The sequence below is a fragment of the Heterodontus francisci genome, chromosome 22 (assembly GCF_036365525.1).
Source record: "Heterodontus francisci isolate sHetFra1 chromosome 22, sHetFra1.hap1, whole genome shotgun sequence".
NCBI classification, from domain to species: Eukaryota; Metazoa; Chordata; class Chondrichthyes; order Heterodontiformes; family Heterodontidae; genus Heterodontus; species Heterodontus francisci.
The window spans coordinates 71,770,097-71,789,062 of record NC_090392.1 but is presented as its reverse complement, the minus strand read 5'-3'; the positions used below and the strand labels follow the sequence as shown (position 1 = coordinate 71,789,062).

The 18,966-nt window shown below is 42.4% G+C and overlaps 1 protein-coding gene across 1 annotated transcript in view; it reads right to left on the bottom strand.

Annotated features, from left to right (window-relative positions):
* LOC137381429 (palmitoyl-protein thioesterase ABHD10, mitochondrial-like) overlaps nt 1–18,966 on the bottom strand; it is a 40,402-nt gene that overhangs the window by 20,850 nt on the left and 586 nt on the right. The window lies entirely within an intron of this gene.

Sequence of the window (18,966 nt, the reverse complement as noted above, 5' to 3'; positions counted from 1 at the left end):
GTTTTCACTAGAACAAAGAAGATTAAGGTGTGATTTGACAGACGTGTTTATAATTATGAAAGGGTGGGAGAGTGTAACTGGAAACAGACTGTTTCCAGAATTGAGAGGTCTAAAACAAAGGGATATAAACATAAGGTGAAATATGAGAAATTTAGGTCAAAGAGCAGGAGATTTTTTGTACATTGAAAACGGTAAAGTTGTGAAATGCACTATTAAACTTTGGGACTAAAGCTGACACCGTGGGCGAGTGAAGAAAAAGAGAAAGATCTGGCCATTTATTTCACTGCTTTTTATGGGAGCTTGCTGTGCACCAATTGGCTGCCGCGTTTCCTGCATTAAAACATTGACTACATTTCAAAAGTACTTCATTGGCTGTAAAACACTTTGGGACATCATGAGGTTAGGCTGTGAAAGGTGATTTATAAATGCAAGTTCTTCCTTTCTTTAAAAGAAAACTGTGAATAAATCTCTTTAAACATGGTGCAGCTGCCTCCTCACGAATTTCCATCGTAACTTGTGTAAGTTTGAAGGTCAATTTTCTACAGCACAATGTTGAGTTCAGTCCTAATTAGGAATGTAATTTCATTATAACTGAACCAGTTGTTATATGAAAGTTACTTCCTCACCCAAAGAGCAATACTATCTAGGATAAGTGACCAGGGAAGGATATAGAAGTAGAGACTATAAAGGAATTAAAAGACAATTACTGGCGAGAATAGAGAGAATGGTGAGAATGCAGAATAGATGAGAGGAAGGGGGGGTAATGATCCATGGAAAGGAATTCTTGCACCTAAAGCCTGTTCCTAAAATTTCTACCACACCTGTATGTTGGAAATAAATGCCTGGGAGTGAGATATCTTTCAGGTGTCGCTCTTCTATGCTGACACTGTTATTCAGGAATGCAGGTATGGCCCAAGGATCTTTCACTGGGAAACATTCCAGTGTGGATGATACAGTGATAAAGGGCAGGGCAAGTTTGACATTCTGGATGCCTGACAACTTGAGGGCTGCTCACCCTAGACAGAAATGCAATTAGGCTTTCAAAATATGCACATTTTCAAATTCCTCCAACCATGGTCATAGAAGCATTCTCAGGATCAGCGTTTTCACAGGCTGATGAAAATGTACTTCAGGGAGGAAAAATGCATGGAATTTTGAAAGGATGATTCGTGTTGGAAAAGGACTTGTTGGCAATAGCTCTGTAAAAGAGAGTGACAAAATTGATTACATGCTTTTGTAGTTTAAACTTAGCTTTGTGAATTGTAAAATGTTCCATTCTCTTCTTTCAATAGAGCTGCTATTGCAGCATGATTCTGGAATATGCTCTGATAATAACATTACAGTTAACAATAATTGTGTGGCTATTTATCTTACAGCATAGAAATGGGTTTATGCCCACTAATGTTTCCCCCTCCATGCTCCCCAGGGGCTTAGTGGATAAACCTGCACCATCTGGTGTGGTAATGAGCTACACGGAGCACAAAAGATCCCAGGTTCTAACCACAGGCTGTGCCAAGTTAGCTGATTTCAGTTGGGGTGGAATTTGGATGCTACAGTTACTCCCCTGGAAGTGTTCTCGTTCCTGACTGCTATTGGAAAGTGTCCATGTGTGGATGTCATTAAATAGGGACAGGACTAAGCTGCATGGTGAAATAGCCTGTCAACATTCACCATCCAGGGTCATGGAAAAGCACCAAGCGCCCTCAGGAGATTAGGGGAGCAAATACTCAGTATGCTGGTGATTAGGGATGTAGCGTTAGAAATTGTACAAATCTCCTAAATCATATGGTGATCATGAGATCTTCAAAGGTCTTTCTGATGGTTACTCAATGTAATTTAATCAAATTTTAGTCAAACATGTAATAAAACTCAACAGAGTGATCTTTACTCCAGCATGAGTTGCAGGATCTTTGTAGTTGCTTTTACAACTCCTACCAGTTTCTTTTGATGCAGCAAAAATATTTTGGTTAATCTTTAACAATAGCGAAAGAACATTTATTAACAAGCAATGTTGCAACACCTGACTTTGCTTGCTTTCTTAATGCAAGGGACTGTTTGGGTTTAGAGGCAGATGTGGCATTCAACTATTGAACTGAAGAATTACGTAATTAGAGGTGGTAGTTTCATTGGTACTTCTTGGTGCGCTTTCTCTTGGGAAAGGTTGTTATTGCACCAACCGAGGTTGTCACACTCCAGGAAGTGTCACTGCCTTCAGCAAATGAGGAGAGGAAATAGGAAACAAAATCTATCTGTAGCCTGTGTCCGTACATGAAAAGCATGTACATGTGAAAATTGCATTCCATTTTAACAGTGCACATAGTATATAGTAAACTGACCACCAGAGGCAATCAACCTAGTTTTGTTTGCATGGCTGCCATTGTGACCTGTTTAAAGGGACAGTGTCCACTTATATAAGCTACCTGTAAAGACATTTCACCAACGTTTGTGAATAGAGGTGGCTACAATGATTGGCAACACAATGACAATGATACAACTGTTGGTACATTGATGCAACTGGCAGTACCAGTGATGAGTGGGCAACAAGATGGTAAATGGAGTATAATGTAGGAAGTGTGAAATTGTTCACTTTGGTCATAAAAATAGAAAAGCAGAATATTTTTTTAAAGGTGTGAACTGATAAATGTTGATGTTCAGAGAGACTTGGGGGTACTCATACAAGCAATGCACAAAGTTAACATGCAGGTGCAGCAGGCTATTAGGAAGGCAAATAGCATGTTGGCCTTTATTGCAAGGAGATTGGAGTACAGGAATAAAGAAGTCTTACTAAAATTGTACAGTGCTTTGGTGAGACCGCAGCTGGAATACTCTGTGCAGTTTTGGTCTCTACATTTAAGAAAGAATATACTTGCACTGGAGGCAGTGCAGTGAAGGTTTACTAGATTGATCCGTGGGATGAGGGGGTTGTCCTATGATGAGAGGCTGAGTAAATTGGGCTGATATTCTCTGGAGTTTAGAAGAATGAGAGGTGATCTCATTGAGACAAGATTCTGAAAGGGCTTGATCGGGTAGAAGCTGAGAGATTGTTCCCACTGGTCAGGGAATCTAGAACACAGGGACACAGTCTCAGGATAAGGGGCCAATCATTCAGGACTGAGATGAGGAGAAACTACTTCACTCAAAGGGTTGTGAATCTTTGGAATTCTCTACCCCAGAGGGTTGTGGATGCTCCATTGTTGAATACATTTAAGGCTGAGATAGATTTCTGGTGTCGCAGGGAATCAAGGGATATGACGAGCGGGCAGGAAAATGGGATTGAAGCCCAAGATCAGCCATGATCGTATTGAATGGTGGAGCAGGCTCGATGGGCCATATGGTCTACTTCTGCTCCTATTTCTTGTGTTAGAAACATAGAAACATAGAAAATAGGAGCAGGAGTAGGCCATTCGGCCCTTCGAGCCTGCTCCGCCATTAATTATGATCATGGCTGATCATCCAACTCAGTAACCTGTTCCCGCTTTCCCCCATATCATTTGATCCCTTTCGCCCCAAGAGTTATATCTAACTCCTTCTTGAAAACATACAATGTTTTGGCCTCAACTATGGAATTTTGTCCGCAACTATAGACTGTTCTTGTGTAACCGGTGCTGGTGGTAAAATTATATGATTGGTGGTGCAAAGAAATGACTTGGGCTGCTGCAGGAAGAATGTTCCTCAATAACTAACAAACTGAAATGGAAGTACAGTTAACAGAGTATGCGATTCTAGCTATTCAGAAATGTAGCCCCTCTAAATTCTCAGTGGAATTGAAATATCATAACATGATGTCACTTTGATAAATAGTCTGAATAAAATGAAAATAGAACAGAATATATGTTTCAAGATGACTTCACCACAACCCCTGCTATTCAGGGTGCATGTGTGCTATCAAGACTGGTCAGTGAAAGGAGTCAGACTGAATCCTATGTAATATAACGTTCTTTATAATTCTGAACCCCAGTTTTGATAAACATTTACCATCTTCCAGCTTTGAACAAAGTGCTGCATAAAAATAAATTTATCCCTCTTCCAGGTCTACTTTGTCTAGGAAAGGACGGCATTCATTATTTTTTTAACACTAGTCTTCAATTGTAACATGACAGCCAAATTGAAGAAATTCAGCAAACATCTTAAAGAAATAACATTTCAGTGGATTGCAATTAGAGAGGGAGTAGTTTTAAAGAAATGCTTCAGCATAAAAGGCCCAACAGCGTGCTTATTCTAAAGTACTTCTAACTTAAACTTTCAGTACTCTGACTCTTCAATGCTCTGTATGTTGGCTCTTGCCTCTGGTTCAGAAGAAGGCTGTGTGGGTTCAAGCTCTGCACCAGAACATGAGAGCTACTAAGCTAGGTTAATGCTCCATTGACGAGCCAAGGGAATATTGCAGTGGCAGAAGTTCCGTCCTTCAGATGCAATGTTAAACTGAGGCTCTGTCTTAATGGTGGGTGTTAAAGCGGCAACTGGAGTACAGTAAGGTCAGTGCTCTGAAATGAAATCTGAAGGGTTTTCTTACCTGAAACTATTTTCCCTTGTTTTGTATTATGAAAACTTCTGTAGTATTTGCTACATAGATCACTTTACAACCTAAATGAGATGGGCCTGTATGTTAGGTAAGATAGGTACTCTCTGAATGAAGTAGTTACTGCAATGGCACTGGTAACAGTGCACTTTGTGTGTATTGAGGATGAGACATCCTCTTTTTCCGGTATCTACTTTTTTTTTTCCTGAGTCTCTGCCTGTCGCACACTGCTCCGGGGAGAGAGGCAGGACCTAGTTTCCAGTTCTGAAGCCAGCTCCCAGGAATTATAGAAGACAGCCCTAGGATGAATGACTTCCCTTTAATTTTTCTCCCTTCCTTTGAGGAACAAAGTACCTTTACCTCGGCTTGGCATCGTCCCATAGCGCCATGCCTAAGTGTGTATGTGTGTGTGTGTGTGGCTCACATGTGTGAAAAGTACCCTTTGTGTTGCAGCCACCTGTGGTAACAGGCCACCCCCACCCCCCCCCCCTACACAGTTTCAATTCATTCAATTATGTCAGAGATTAATGAAAGCTACAACTTATAACACTGTTAATACATCAACAAAAAATTCAAATTAGCACAATCAAATGTTTACCACAGCTGTTATAGGAACATAGGAAGAGGAAGAGGCCATTTAGCCCCTCAAGCCTGTTCTATCATTCAAGTTTTTTTATTTGTTCTTGGGATGTGAGCTTCGCTGGCAAAGCCAGCATTTGTTGCCCATCCCTAATTGCCTTTGAACTGAGTGACTTGCTTGGCCATTTCAGAAGGCAGTTAAGAGTCAACCATATTGCTGTGGGTCTGGATTTAATGAGATCATGACTGATTTGTTGCCTATTTCCACAGACCCACCTTTGCCCCATATCCCTTAATACTTTTAACAAAGATCTATCAATCTCAGATTTAAAATTAACAAATGATCGAGCATCAATTGCCATTTGCAGAGAATTCCAAACTTCTAACAAGCTTTGCATGTAGAATTGTTCCCTAATTTCGCCCCTGAAAGGTCTGGTTCTAATTTTTAGATTATGCCCCCAGTCCTAGACTTCCCAACCAGCAGAACTAGTTTCTCTCTATCTACCCTATCTGTTCCCCTTAATATCTTGAAAACTTCGATCAAATCACCCATTAACCTTCTAAATTCCAAGGACTAAAACCCTGGTTTGTGTAATCTCTCCTCATAATTTAACCCTTAGTCCAGGGGCTGAATTTTACACCCCCCCCCCACCAAAGAGTGGGATGGTGGTGGGGGGGGGGGGTGGTGGCATAAAATGGAGCGGGAGGCTCCAAGTGCCCTTCCTGACCCACTCCTGCCTCCACCACCACTTTACGGAGGGCGGTGGCGACGAAAGATGGCCTGCCCACCGCAGGCCAATCAAGGCCCTTAAGTGTCCACAACAGCCACTTAAGGGCCTTTGCCTGCCTCCATGCAGATTTTACGTATGGCAAGTGGGCGGCCTAGACCCGAGAAAAACTGCCTGACAAAAGCAGGTGGCTTTCTGATGGCCTGGGGGTGGGGGGGAAGGGGGAGCCCTCCTGATCAGGCACCCTGTGCCCAATGGAGGGTCACCCCCGCTGCCCCAACCACCCCCTACACCCAACACACACCCTGTCCTCCCAATCGACCACCCTTGTCCTGCCAGGGTCCAAGCGATCACCTCCGGCGAGGCAAAAAGTACTTACCTTAGGCCCGGGGCTCCCCGACATCTTCTTCTGTAGGCTGGGCTGCAGTCCCAGCAGTGGCCACCGCTCCCGGTGGTGCTGGGACAGAGAGCTGCCAGCCCGCTGATTGGCCCTCAGCTCCATTAGGCGGGACTTCCTGCCTCAAGTGGCTGGGAGTCCTGGTTCAGAGCAATTAAAGCCCGGGGACCTGCAAAATACGGGTCGGATTTCCAGGACACGCGGAAGTTTTCAGTCGGTGCCCGGCTCCCATCTGCCAAGGGGAAAATCCCGGCTCAGGTAACATTCTGGTAAAACTGGTAGATTTACACTGCACTCCCTCCAAAGCCAATATATCCTTCCTAAGGTGTGGTGCCCAGAATTGCTCACAGTAACTCCAGGTGTGGTCTAACCAGGGCTTTGTATAGCTGAAGCATGACTTCTACCCCCTAATATAACATAGGTTCTCAATCATCAGCCTTCCAGATTGGAATAACCTCTCAGGGTTCACAAGTTCACTCAATAAATAGGAAAACGTTCACTATGGCAAAGTTAGAAGTAAAAAGGCTGACTATTTTCACCCCACAGGTAATAGAATTTTGGAGTAAGTTACCAGAGAAACCAGTGAAACAAAAAGTATCAAAAGGAAATAAGATAAATTTCTGGAGAGATTGAGAAGTTATGGTTAAAAGATGAGGTTGAATGAAGAAAAAGGAACAGGTTTCTCGGCAGTTTCCTGATTCCAAAACTATTTCCATTCTTGATATCCCACACTAGCAGCTTTCACTTAATGAGGAGTGAAAAGGAAATGTGTGAGTGGACTGAGCTGAAACTCAAGAGTGATATACTCAAGAGGGAACTATTGTCAGCAAAATGGGATATAAATCATATCACCTGACTTCTTCATAATGTTTTCTTTTATACTGTAAAAACACATTCATCATAAACATAAAAATGTGTTTCGCAATGCATTAATGTTAAACTATAGCCCATTGTGCTTTGTGGATTGGTTCCAGTGATGTCACAGTGACCAATGCTTTTTTAGTAACACAGTAACATTTGGAACAGAAGGAGGCCATTCAGCCCCTCAGACCTGCTTCAGCATTCAATTTAGTCTAGGCTGATCTGCACCTCAGCTCCATTTACCTGCCTTTGCTCCAGATCCCTTGTTACCCTTACATGACAAAAAAAATTACCTATCTCAGTCTTAAAAGCTCCAATTGTTCTAGTGTCCAAAGCAGAGGGAGGTTCAAGATTTCTGTTACCCTTTGTGTGAAAATGTGCTTCCTGATTTCCCTCCTAAATGGCTTCGCTCTAATTTTAATTATATTCTTAATTTTCCCACCAGAGGGAATAATTTCTCAGTATCTACCCTATCGAATCCTTTTGATATTGTAAACATTGCAATCAGTTCACCGCTTAATCTTCTATATTCGAAGGAATACAAACCAAGTTCATGCAAGCTGACCTCATAATATAACCCTCTAAACCCCAGTATTATTCTGGCAAATCATCTGCCTCAAGATCAATACATCCTTCCTGATGTGTGTTGCCCAAACCTGATGGAGTCTAACCAAGGCTCTATGCAACTGCATTGTCCCCAAAATGCCGTTCATTCTGAGGCAATTCCAAAGTAAACCAAATACACGTTAAATGATAAGAGCAATGAGAATGTGATATAATAATGTCATCTCCATGAAATAACCAAACTTATTATAAAGAAGACATCCTTGAGACTAGTGCAGTTTGGTTCCCTCCTGACCTCTATTTCGATTTTCAGTGCCCGGTTTATGGGAACGTTGTCTCCCAGGTGGTTGACGTCACCAATGAGTGCTTGTAGGCAATGATTAATAACAATTTCAATCTTCTCAAATCCAGTTCTCATCATTACCTCAGACAAAGTTGAACCATCTAATTCCCAGCAGCTGCCTCTACATATGAAATGCTCCCAGTCTCTTCATGCACTGCATAAGAAGACCTGCACTCTTCCAATATTCAATTTGAAAGGGGGCTTTTTAATCCAAGCTTGGCTGCCACCAAAAAGGCTGCTGTCTTGTCCTGTCTTTCATTTAGTCTGGTCATTAAATACACTTATGCTATTCTCAGGTACCATCCTGGACAAATAATCTGAAGATTTATTAAAGAAATAAATACTTTAGAGGCAGTTTATTTGGTTGCAATTTCTTTCTGTTGCCTCATCTCAACCAATTCTCTTCCTCTGTGCTGTTTCTTCCAGGAGCTCAGTGTTTGACACCCTCAGTAGCTTTATCCCACTCTAGCATACAAAATATTGGAAACATTTCAATCACATATTAATTTTGCAAAGATTTTCTTGCTGGAATATACTGTACACCTAATCTGCTGGAAGACAGTTCTCAATAAACCTATGCCACTGATGTCATGAGAGTAAATTCTCTTCAGAGTCACCATTAAGCAACAAGATGTGAAACTGTCTTCCACACTGATAGCTGCTGGCACAAAAACATACCCAAGCTGGAACAAAAACCTATGCACAACGGTGAAGCTGTACATCACAAGTAGGAACAGATCCCAGACAAGAATTTCAAGTCCTTAATCTCAGACTTCAGATGTCAGTCATAAACCACTGAATGTTTGGCTTTTATAGGTAATGACTTCATCTGAACCTCTCAATCAGAATTGAGGCTTGACATATTCCCATTTAACCATTGCTCTCTGTAATTTATTTACCACCTGCCATTTTCTAGAATTTTATTTAAAAGCTTGTATCACTGTCAGAAGAACATAGGAACAGGAGTAGGCCATTCAGCCCCTCGAGCCTGCCTTGTCATTCAATTAGATCATTGATGAATTGTACCTGTCCCTTTTGGTCACATGATATCATACCTATTGTTGTAACCTCTCTTCCAAAAGTGTGACCAAAAATCCACTGTCTTTAAAAGATCACAATGATAAAATCTGAAGGAAATTGGCCTTTGCATAAATGATGGCCTGGGACTGTGTTCACAGCTCTAAAGTAGTGATGTTGGAGTTAAATAATACAAGTTATAGCTCTTCGACACTGAATTATAAATTCCACACCAGAATCTGGATTGAAACTGCCAAACTCATTTCACATAGGACCCTTACAGCCAACAGGCTGAGGAGATTTCCATACCATCAGAAATGGGTTGAATTTGAATCCAGTAGTGAAAGGTGTCCCTATCACTGCGTCATTCAGTACCTTCCTCCCATGCTGCTGTGCTGATTAAATTCACATGCATACCAAAATAAGCAGAGAACATTATTATTAAAATATTTTAAGATGCCTGGGAGTATGCACTAGCCAAATTATATTTTTCAGATTATAGAAAAAGTTTATGCCTCATGAATTATACAATATGAATGTCTTGTTTTCAAATCCGTCCCTATCTTTGTAATCTCCTCCAGCCCCACAACCCTCTGAGATATCTGCACTCCTCTAATTCTGGCCTCTTGTGCATACCTGATTTTAATCGCTCTACTATTGGTGGCCCCGCCTTCAGTTGCCCAGGCCCGAAGCTTTAGAATACCCTCCCTACACCTCTCCACCTCGCTTTCCTCCTTTAAGACAGTCCTTAAATCCTACCTCTCTGACCAAGAGCTTGGTCATCTGACCTAATATCTCCTTATGTAGCTCGGTGTCATATTTTAGTTTTAGTTTAGTTTAGTTTAGAGATACAGCACTGAAACAGGCCCTTCGGCCCACCGAGTCTGTGCTGACCATCAACCACCCATTTATACTAATCCTACACTAATTCCATATTCCTACCACATCCCCACCTGTCCCTATGTTTCCCTACCACCTACCTATACTAGGGGCAATTTATAATGGCCAATTTACCTATCAACCTGCAAGTCTTTGGCATGTGGGAAGAAACCGGAGCACCCGGAGGAAACCCACGCAGACACAGGGAGAACTTGCAAACTCCACACAGGCAGTACCCGGAATTGAACCCGGGTCGCTGGAGCTGTGAGGCTGCGGTGCTACCCACTGCGCCACTCATGCTCTTGGAAAGCAACTTGGGTCGTTTTATTCCATTAAAGGCACTATAAAAATATAAGTTGTTGTTGAAACTTTGGAACGTGTAGCAGCTTCCAGTTATCTTCTGCAATACTGGAATGGAACTGAGTGCAGACAACAACAATAACAGCAACTTGCATTTATATGGCGTCTTTAATGTAGTAAGGCATTTCACAGGAGTGTAATTAGGCAATAATTGATACTGAGCCAAAGAAGGAGACATTAGGCCAAGAGGGAGGTTTTAACCAGTGTCTGAAAGGAGGAGAAAGAGATGGAGAGGCAGAGAGGTTTAGGGAGGGAATTCAAGAGCTCGGGACTTGACGGCTGAAGGCACAGACACCAGTGGGGGGGAAATGGAAGTCGAGCATGCACAAGAGGTAAGAGACACTCAGCTCTTCCTCAGTTACCTGCACTCCATTGTATTAACCATCCATCCCCCCTTAAACCAATGCAAATCCGGATCGACCAATATGCTGCTAGGTTACAGCCAGCAGTTTAATTCAAATAAACATGGGGAACTGGTCCCATGCAGTTGGACCCTGGCTCTACATATAAATAGCAAATTGCAGTAGATCTGCAATCAAAAATTAGGAAAAGTAAGAGATACTTGGGTTTATCCATATTCAAAATACCACCCAGATCTTCACTTCTTTAAAAGTTACATTAACAAGTTCCCCCCTTCCCCTTAGAGATATGCCCCTGCTTTTTAAAGAGGAATTCAACCTCACCCACACCCCCACCCACCCCACAGACTCACTCTTCTCTCTCTTATCCTCAGTCCACAGAGTTACTCTTCTAAACCTACCCAAACCTTGCCTGAACAGTTTATGGTTATATTCACTTCTCTGATGGTCTTCCTGGCTCCAGATCATAACTACCTTTCCTGCCCGTTCTCCATAACCCTTCAACCCCTTTCTAATTAAAAATCTGTCCATCTCCTCCTTAAATTTACCCAATGTCCCGGCATCCACCGCATTCTGGGGTAGTGAATTCCACAGATTCACGATCCTTTGAGAGAAGTCATTTCTCCTCATCTCTGTTTTAAATCTGCTACCCCTTATCCTAAAACTATGACCTCTCGTTCTAGATTGCCTCACAAGAGGAAACATCCTCTCTATGTCTACTTTGTCAATCCCCTTAATCATCTTATATACCTCAATTAGATCTCCTCTCATTCTTCTAAACTCCAGAGAGTAAAGGCCTAAACTGCTCAATCTCTCTTCATAAGACGTATGAGCCTCAGCCACTTGAAAACAGCTGTGAGACAAGCATCAGGAATCAGAGCAACAGCCAACTCCCAGAAGAATACCAGCACAAAGCCTTTGACTGAAGCAACTTTAGGATGGCCAAGCAGTGTGTTCATCAAGGACAGCACTTCCAAGATTGTTTTACTTCAAGACATCACATCCTTTTATTTATTTCAGAAATAGTCATTAAATTGAGAAGTTACCGCAACAAAAAAAAAAATCTGCAAATATTCGTCTTGGGCTTTGAAGTTTTCCAATTAAAAAACAATAAACTACAAAGCATGATTTATTAAATGTGTTTGTCATAGCTGAATTATTTAAACCCACTTTTATCAGATCACTGATTAGGCAGATTTTGCTGAATGCAGAATCCTGATGAAAGGTCATCAATTTGAAAAGTTAACTCGTTCTCTTTCCACAGATGCCGCTGGACCTGCTGAGTATTTCCAGCATTTTCTGTTTGTATTTCAGATTTCCAGCATCTGCAGCATTTTTCTTTTGTTGAATGCTTGTTCCTCAAGGCTTCCTCTCATCAGACAGCTTTTTTTAAACTTCCTATTTTAAGGCGGTAGCTTTTGGATGAATTTTTCTGTTTTTTCTGAGTTTTTAAATCTGATTCTCTTTCAGCCAAGAGCACCTCGAAGCAGCCACCAGGGCTGACTGTGCCTGACCACCAGAAATTGCTACTGGCTTGCCAAGTTTGATCCCACCTCTGATGACCAGTCCTCTGACCATGTGTCCATTGATGACCTCCTGATGACCCCAGTGCTGATGACCCCCGCCTCTGATGATCCCTCAACTATGACCCCTCCTCTGATGTCCACTCCTCTGATGACCGCTTCTCTAATGATCCAGTCCTGTGGTTCTCCCTCCTTTTTCCTTGGAGAGGCTTCCTCCATCTATTTGGTGATACCCTGCTCAACCTGGCTCAGATTGGGGATGCAAACCTAGATCTCTTGCTAATCAGTGGCACTAAGATGTTGCCCTCAATCACCTTTCCTAAACACACATCCAATTCCATTTAGAGATTCTGTACTAAGACAGACAAAATCAACTCATAATTAAAATGTTTTTAAATCTTCAAACCTAAAGAAGAATTTTTCAATTTTTTACAGAAATACATTCACTTCGAGTCTGCATTGTTTTTTTTGGTAGATTATGAAATATGAACATCTTTTGTTGTGATCTTGTAGTTTCTTTTGGGCCTCCTTATCTCGAGAGACAATGGATACGCGCCTGGAGGTGGTCAGTGGTTTGTGAAGCAGCGCCTGGAGTGGCTATAAAGGCCAATTCTGGAGTGACAGGCTCTTCCACAGGTGCTGCAGAGAAATTTGTTTGTTGGGGCACAGTTGGCTCTCCCCTTGCGCCTCTGTCTTTTTTCCTGCCAACTACTAAGTCTCTTCGACTCGCCACAATTTAGCCCTGTCTTTATGGCTGCCCGCCAGCTCTGGCGAATGCTGGCAACTGACTCCCACGACTTGTGATCAATGTCACACGATTTCATGTCGCGTTTGCCGACGTCTTTATAACGGAGACATGGACGGCCGGTGGGTCTGATACCAGTGGCGAGCTCGCTGTACAATGTGTCTTTGGGGATCCTGCCATCTTCCATGCGGCTCACATGGCCAAGCCATCTCAAGCGCCGCTGACTCAGTAGTGTGTATAAGCTGGGGGTGTTGGCCGCTTCAAGGACTTCTGTGTTGGAGATATAGTCCTGCCACCTGATGCCAAGTATTCTCCGAAGGCAGCGAAGATGGAATGAATTGAGACGTCGCTCTTGGCTGGCATACGTTGTCCAGGCCTCGCTGCCGTAGAGCAAGGTACTGAGGACACAGGCCTGATACACTCGGACTTTTGTGTTCCGTGTCAGTGCGCCATTTTCCCACACTCTCTTGGCCAGTCTGGACATAGCAGTGGAAGCCTTACCCATGCGCTTGTTGATTTCTGCATCTAGAGACAGGTTACTGGTGATAGTTGAGCCTAGGTAGGTGAACTCTTGAACCACTTCCAGAGCGTGGTCGCCAATATTGATGGATGGAGCATTTCTGACATCCTGCCCCATGATGTTCGTTTTCTTGAGGCTGATGGTTAGGTGAAAAGGAATTAATTATTAAAGCTCAATATTACCTGCAGCTATAGAATTGCCTGTGTTTTGCTGTATTTTGGTGACCAAACTGATAAAGGCATAAAGAGATAATTTCTTCTGTGTTTTATTCATAACAAAATCACAAATTAAGGATGTGTTCTCAATTTCATTACAAAAAGCACAGAATGGAAATTGAACCATTAACCAGTTTGTTTCTTTTTCAAAATCTTTTAACACAAAAATGCCACCACTGTCCTCGAAAGTTTAATCAGTTAAGTTGTGCTGACAGATTATAGCTTCTAGTTTCACTGACGCACTGTACAATAACAGTGAAACACAAACGGTCCCTCATGATTTCTCAAACGTGGAGTTCCTGCACATAACTGCACCATGTGGGTGAAGTGCTTATGCTGAACGAGGGCAGAGAAAATCAGAAGAGCAACTGAATTTATGCAGCTCTGATTGATTGAAGATTCCTCCTGACTGGTCAATGAACTGCACTGTCCGAGGCCAGGAACAAGGTCTATTATAACAACAACTTGCTTCCTTAGGTTGCTACTGGTGAGCAGGAAAACATGTCAAAGCACTTCCTGTGCTGTGCGAGTCTCCAGTTTCCTCCCACAGTCAAAGACTTGCAGGTTGATAGGTAAATTGGCCATTGTAAATTGTCCCTAGTGTAGGTAGGTGGTAGGAGAATGGTGGGGATGTGGTAGGGAATATGGGATTAATGCAGGATTAGTATAAATGGGTGGTTGTTGGTCGGCACAGACTCGGTGGGCCGAAGGGCCTGTTTCAGTGCTGTATCTCTCTATGTTTCTATGTTTCCCATTGAGGAAAGAGAAAAAAAAATATGAACAGAAGGGGGAAAAAGAAAAATACAGAGGTTTAGGGTGTGGAGGATGAAGAAACGGTCCAAAAGGAAAGTTTTGTGAAGCTTTTCAGAAGGACAAGGGGACTAAACACGGAGGTCCAGAGTCCAAGAGCATACTGACTAAACAAGAGGCAACCAGTAGAGGGAAGGAGAGGGTGGGCAAAGGGAATAGCCTAGAGTTAAAGGAGCATACGATATGTGAAGGGGTAGAAGGAGGAGAACATTGAGCTTAGAGTGGGACAAGACCATGGAATTGAAAGCAAGGATGAGAATTTTGAAGTCAGTAGTTTAGGGCATGGGAAATCAGAGGAACTTGTATAGACAAGGCGAGTGTGGGATTTACACCCTCTGTTGGTCACTGACATGTGACAACAAGGAGATGATGGGAAGAGAATAATTTTGAAACAGGGATAAACAGGAGTCGGCCTTGGCTTTATGGTAGCACTCTTGCCTCTGAGCAAGAAGATTGAGCTTTCAAGATCCCTCCTTGAGACTGACACTGCAGAACATTACTGAGATAAGCCACCTTCTTTAACTGCTGCAGTTCGTGTAGTGTACGAACTCCCACAGTGCTGTTAGGTAGGGAGATCCAGGATTTTGACCCAGAGACAGTGGAGGAACAGCGATATATTTTGAGGAATGGCAACATAAAACAACCTGTAGCATTATTTGAAGAGAAACAGAGAGTTCTCCTGGTGTCCTGGCTAATATTTATCCCACAAAAAGAAGCAAGTTATCTGAAGTATAGAAATGAGAGTAGGCCATTCAGCCGCTTGAGACTATTACCATTCCAGTAGATCGGGAATGATATGGTCACTTATTGCTGTTGTGGATCATACAAGCATATGAACATACGAACGTACAAATTAGAGCAAAAATAGGCCATTCGGCCCTCTAGCCTGCTCCATTCAATAAGCTCATGGCTGATCTGTTTGTGTCTCGAATTCCACACTCCCATCTACCCCAGACAACCTTTGCTTCCCTTGCCTGACAAGAATCTATCTACCTCTGCCTTAAAAATATTAAATGACTCCGCCTCCACCACCTTCAGCGGCAGAGTTCCAAAGTCGCACAACCCTCTGAGAGAAAAAAATTCTCCAATCTCTGTCCTAAAAGGGTGACCCCTAGTTCTGGACTCACCCATAAGAGGAAACATCCTTTCCATATCCACCTTGTCAAGACCGTTCAGGATCTTATAAACTTCAATCAAATCTCCCCTCACTCTTCTAAACTCCAGTGAAAACAAGCCCAGTCTGTCCAACCTTTCCTCATAAGACAACCCACTCATTCCAGGTCTCAATCTAGTAAACTTCCTCTGAACCGCCTCCAACATATTTACATCCTTCCTTAAATAAGGGGACCAAAACTGCACACAGTATTCGAGATGTGATCTCACCAATGCCCTGTATAACTGAAGCATAACATCCTTACTTTTATTTTCAATTCCTCTCATAATAAAGTAGAGCATTCCATTAGCCTTCATTATTACTTGCTGTACCTGCATACTAACCTTTTGTGACTCATGCACAAGAACACCTAGATCCCTCTGCACCTCAGAATTCTGCAGTCGTTCTCTGTTTAAATAATACTCTGCTTTTTTATTCTTCCTTCCAAAGTGAACAACTTCACATTTTCCCACATTATACTCCATCTGCCAGATTTTTGCCACTCACTCAACCCATCTATATCGGTCTGCAATCTTCTTACGTCATCTTCACAACATACTTTCCTACCTAGCTTTGTGTCATCTGCAAATTTAGCTGCCAAACCATTGCTCCCCTCATCTAAGTCATTAATATAATTTGTAAAAAGTTGAGGCCCCAGCACAGACCCCTGCGGGACTCCATTCGTCACATCCTGCCAACCAAAAAATGACCCATTTATGCATTCTCTCTGTTTTCTGCCAGCCAGTCAATCCTCTATCCATGCTAATATGTTACCCCCTACACCATGAGCTGCTACTTTGCGCAATAACCTTTTATGTGGCACCTTGTCAAATGCTTTCTGGAAATCCAAGTACAGTACATCAACGGACTCCCCTTTATCCACAGCACATGGTACTCCTTCAAAGAATTCCAATAAATTGGTTAAACATGATTTCCCTTTCACAAAACCATGCTGACTACTCCCAATTACCTTTAGTTTCTCTAAGTGCTCCTTAATGATCGATTTGAACACCTACCCCACCACTGACGTCAAGCTAACTGGCCTACAGTTACCCGTTTTCTGCACCACCACCACCCCCCCACACCTTCTTGAATAGAGGGGTTATATTTGCTACTTTCCAGTCTCATGGAACCTTTCCAGAATCTAGCGAATTTTGAAAAATTAATACCAATGTATCTACTACCTCATTAGCCACCTCTTTTAAGATCCTAGGATGAAGCCTATCAGGATCCGTACACTTGTTAGCCCACAGCTCCATCAGTTTGCTCACTACCGCTTCCCTGGTGATTGTAATTTCACCAAGTTCCTCTCTTCCTTCCACCTCCTGATTTACAGCTATTACTGGAATGTTTTTTGTATCCTCTATAGTGAAGATAGAAACAAAATATTTGTTCACTTCATCCGCCATTTCCTTATTATCTTCTATTAACTTCCCATTCTCACTCTCTAGAGGACCAACACTCACTTTACTTACTCTTTTACTTTTTAAATACCTGTAGAAACTCTTGCTTTCCATTTTTACATTTCTAGCTAGCTTCCTCTCATACTCCAATTTCTTTCTCCTGATTAACCTTTCAGTCATTCTCTGCCGTTCTTTATGTGTCGAAGTTTTCTGTCGTCTTTTCCTAAATTGCAACAGTGACTGCATTTCAAAGTATTTAATTGGCTGGGAAGTGCTTAGGGATGTTGTGAAAGGTGGGATATAAAGACAAGTTACTTCTCTTTTAAACATATAATTATATGGTGTGATTGCTAGACTATACCTGATGGAACTCATCCAAGAATATTGAATAAAAACAGAAAATTTCACATTATTCAGGGTGTTGCATTTGATTCTCAATCACAACAAGCATTTTTACGTTCCTCTCCTGCAGGAGAAAGCAGCCTGCTCCATCAGTGCCCCGGCCATAGGACTCAATATCCACTCCCTCCTCCACTACCAGTTGAGTCTGGCTGCATTACGTTCCATCTGCAGGATGCACTGCAACAGCTCACCAAGTTTACTGCACCAGCACCCCCCCAGCCATGCAACCTCTATCACCCAGAAGAATAGCAATGACATCACCTCCAGGTTCTCCTCCAAATCACACAGCATTCTGTCTTAGGCATATATCCCCATTCCTTCACCAAAGTAAAAGACTCAAAATCCTGACCAAACAATCCTAGGGAAGGATGCTATAGATCACTGTGCCTGATTATTGGGTGCCTCCAACCTACACACCACCCTCCCCCCAGGTATGATTTCTCCTCTAATTTTCCCTCCCTCCTGCTGGAGTAACTTGCACCCATTCATTTGGTGTCTGCCTATTCACTTGGCTCAGATTGTAACTTGAAACTGCATCTGCCCCTATGGAGCTGAGATACTACCTTCAATCATGCAGATGTTTTCACAGAAAGACAGACAAGGCCAACCCATAACCAAAAGGCAGTGGGGTAGATTTTGCATGTGTGCTATTTATAGTGAAAGTATGAACATTCTTTACATATAAGTTGTAGCTGCAGTTACTATTAAGATTTAGTAATTAAGCACAACCAGTCCACCTGTGGACCTCCAGTAGGGATCAGCTTCTGCAAAGCAATCTACTAGAGGTTCTAATCCTGACCACTGTCCAGTGATTCCCTCAAGCAATGGTCAGGATCCAGCTAAGCTAATGGGTTTTGAGTGAGTTAAAATCTTGTCCAATTCATAAGTTGCTGTCTTCAGAAGAGAGGTAAGTGGAAAGAATCATGGGGAAAGTGGAAGAGAAAAGTATTGTAGACATGGAATAACTTGTTTTCCTCATTGATTTGTTTGGATCCAGTTTTGCATGATGTGGTGCAAGGGATCTTTACAACATAACTTATTCTCCTAGGCAATACTTTCAGTAAAACCACTTTTTCATGTCAAACCTCTCGCTCTACCACTGGCGGCTGTGCCTTCAGCTGCCTGGGTCCTAAACTCTGAAATTCCCTTCCTAAACCTCTCCAACACTCTACCTCTCTTTCCTCCTTTAAGATGCTCCTTAAAACCTGCCTCTTTGACCAAATTTTTGGTCATCTGCCTTAATATCATCTTATGTGGCTCAGTGTCAAATTTTGCTTTATAACACTCTTGTGAAGCACCTTGCAACATTTTATTATGTAAAAGGCGCTATATAAATACAAGTTGTTAAATAAAAACGGAAAATGCTGGAAATACTCAGCAGGTCTGGCAGAGAGAGAAAAACAGAGAACTGTTCTGATGAAAGGTCATGGACCTGAAAAATTAGTTCTGTTTCGCTCCCCACAGATGAGGCCAGACATGCTGAGCATGTTCAGCATTTTCTGTTTTATTTCAGATTTCCAGCATCCGCAGTATTCTGCTTTCGTTGTTTTTGTTGTCGCATTTATTACAACCCAACATTGCTGTGCAGT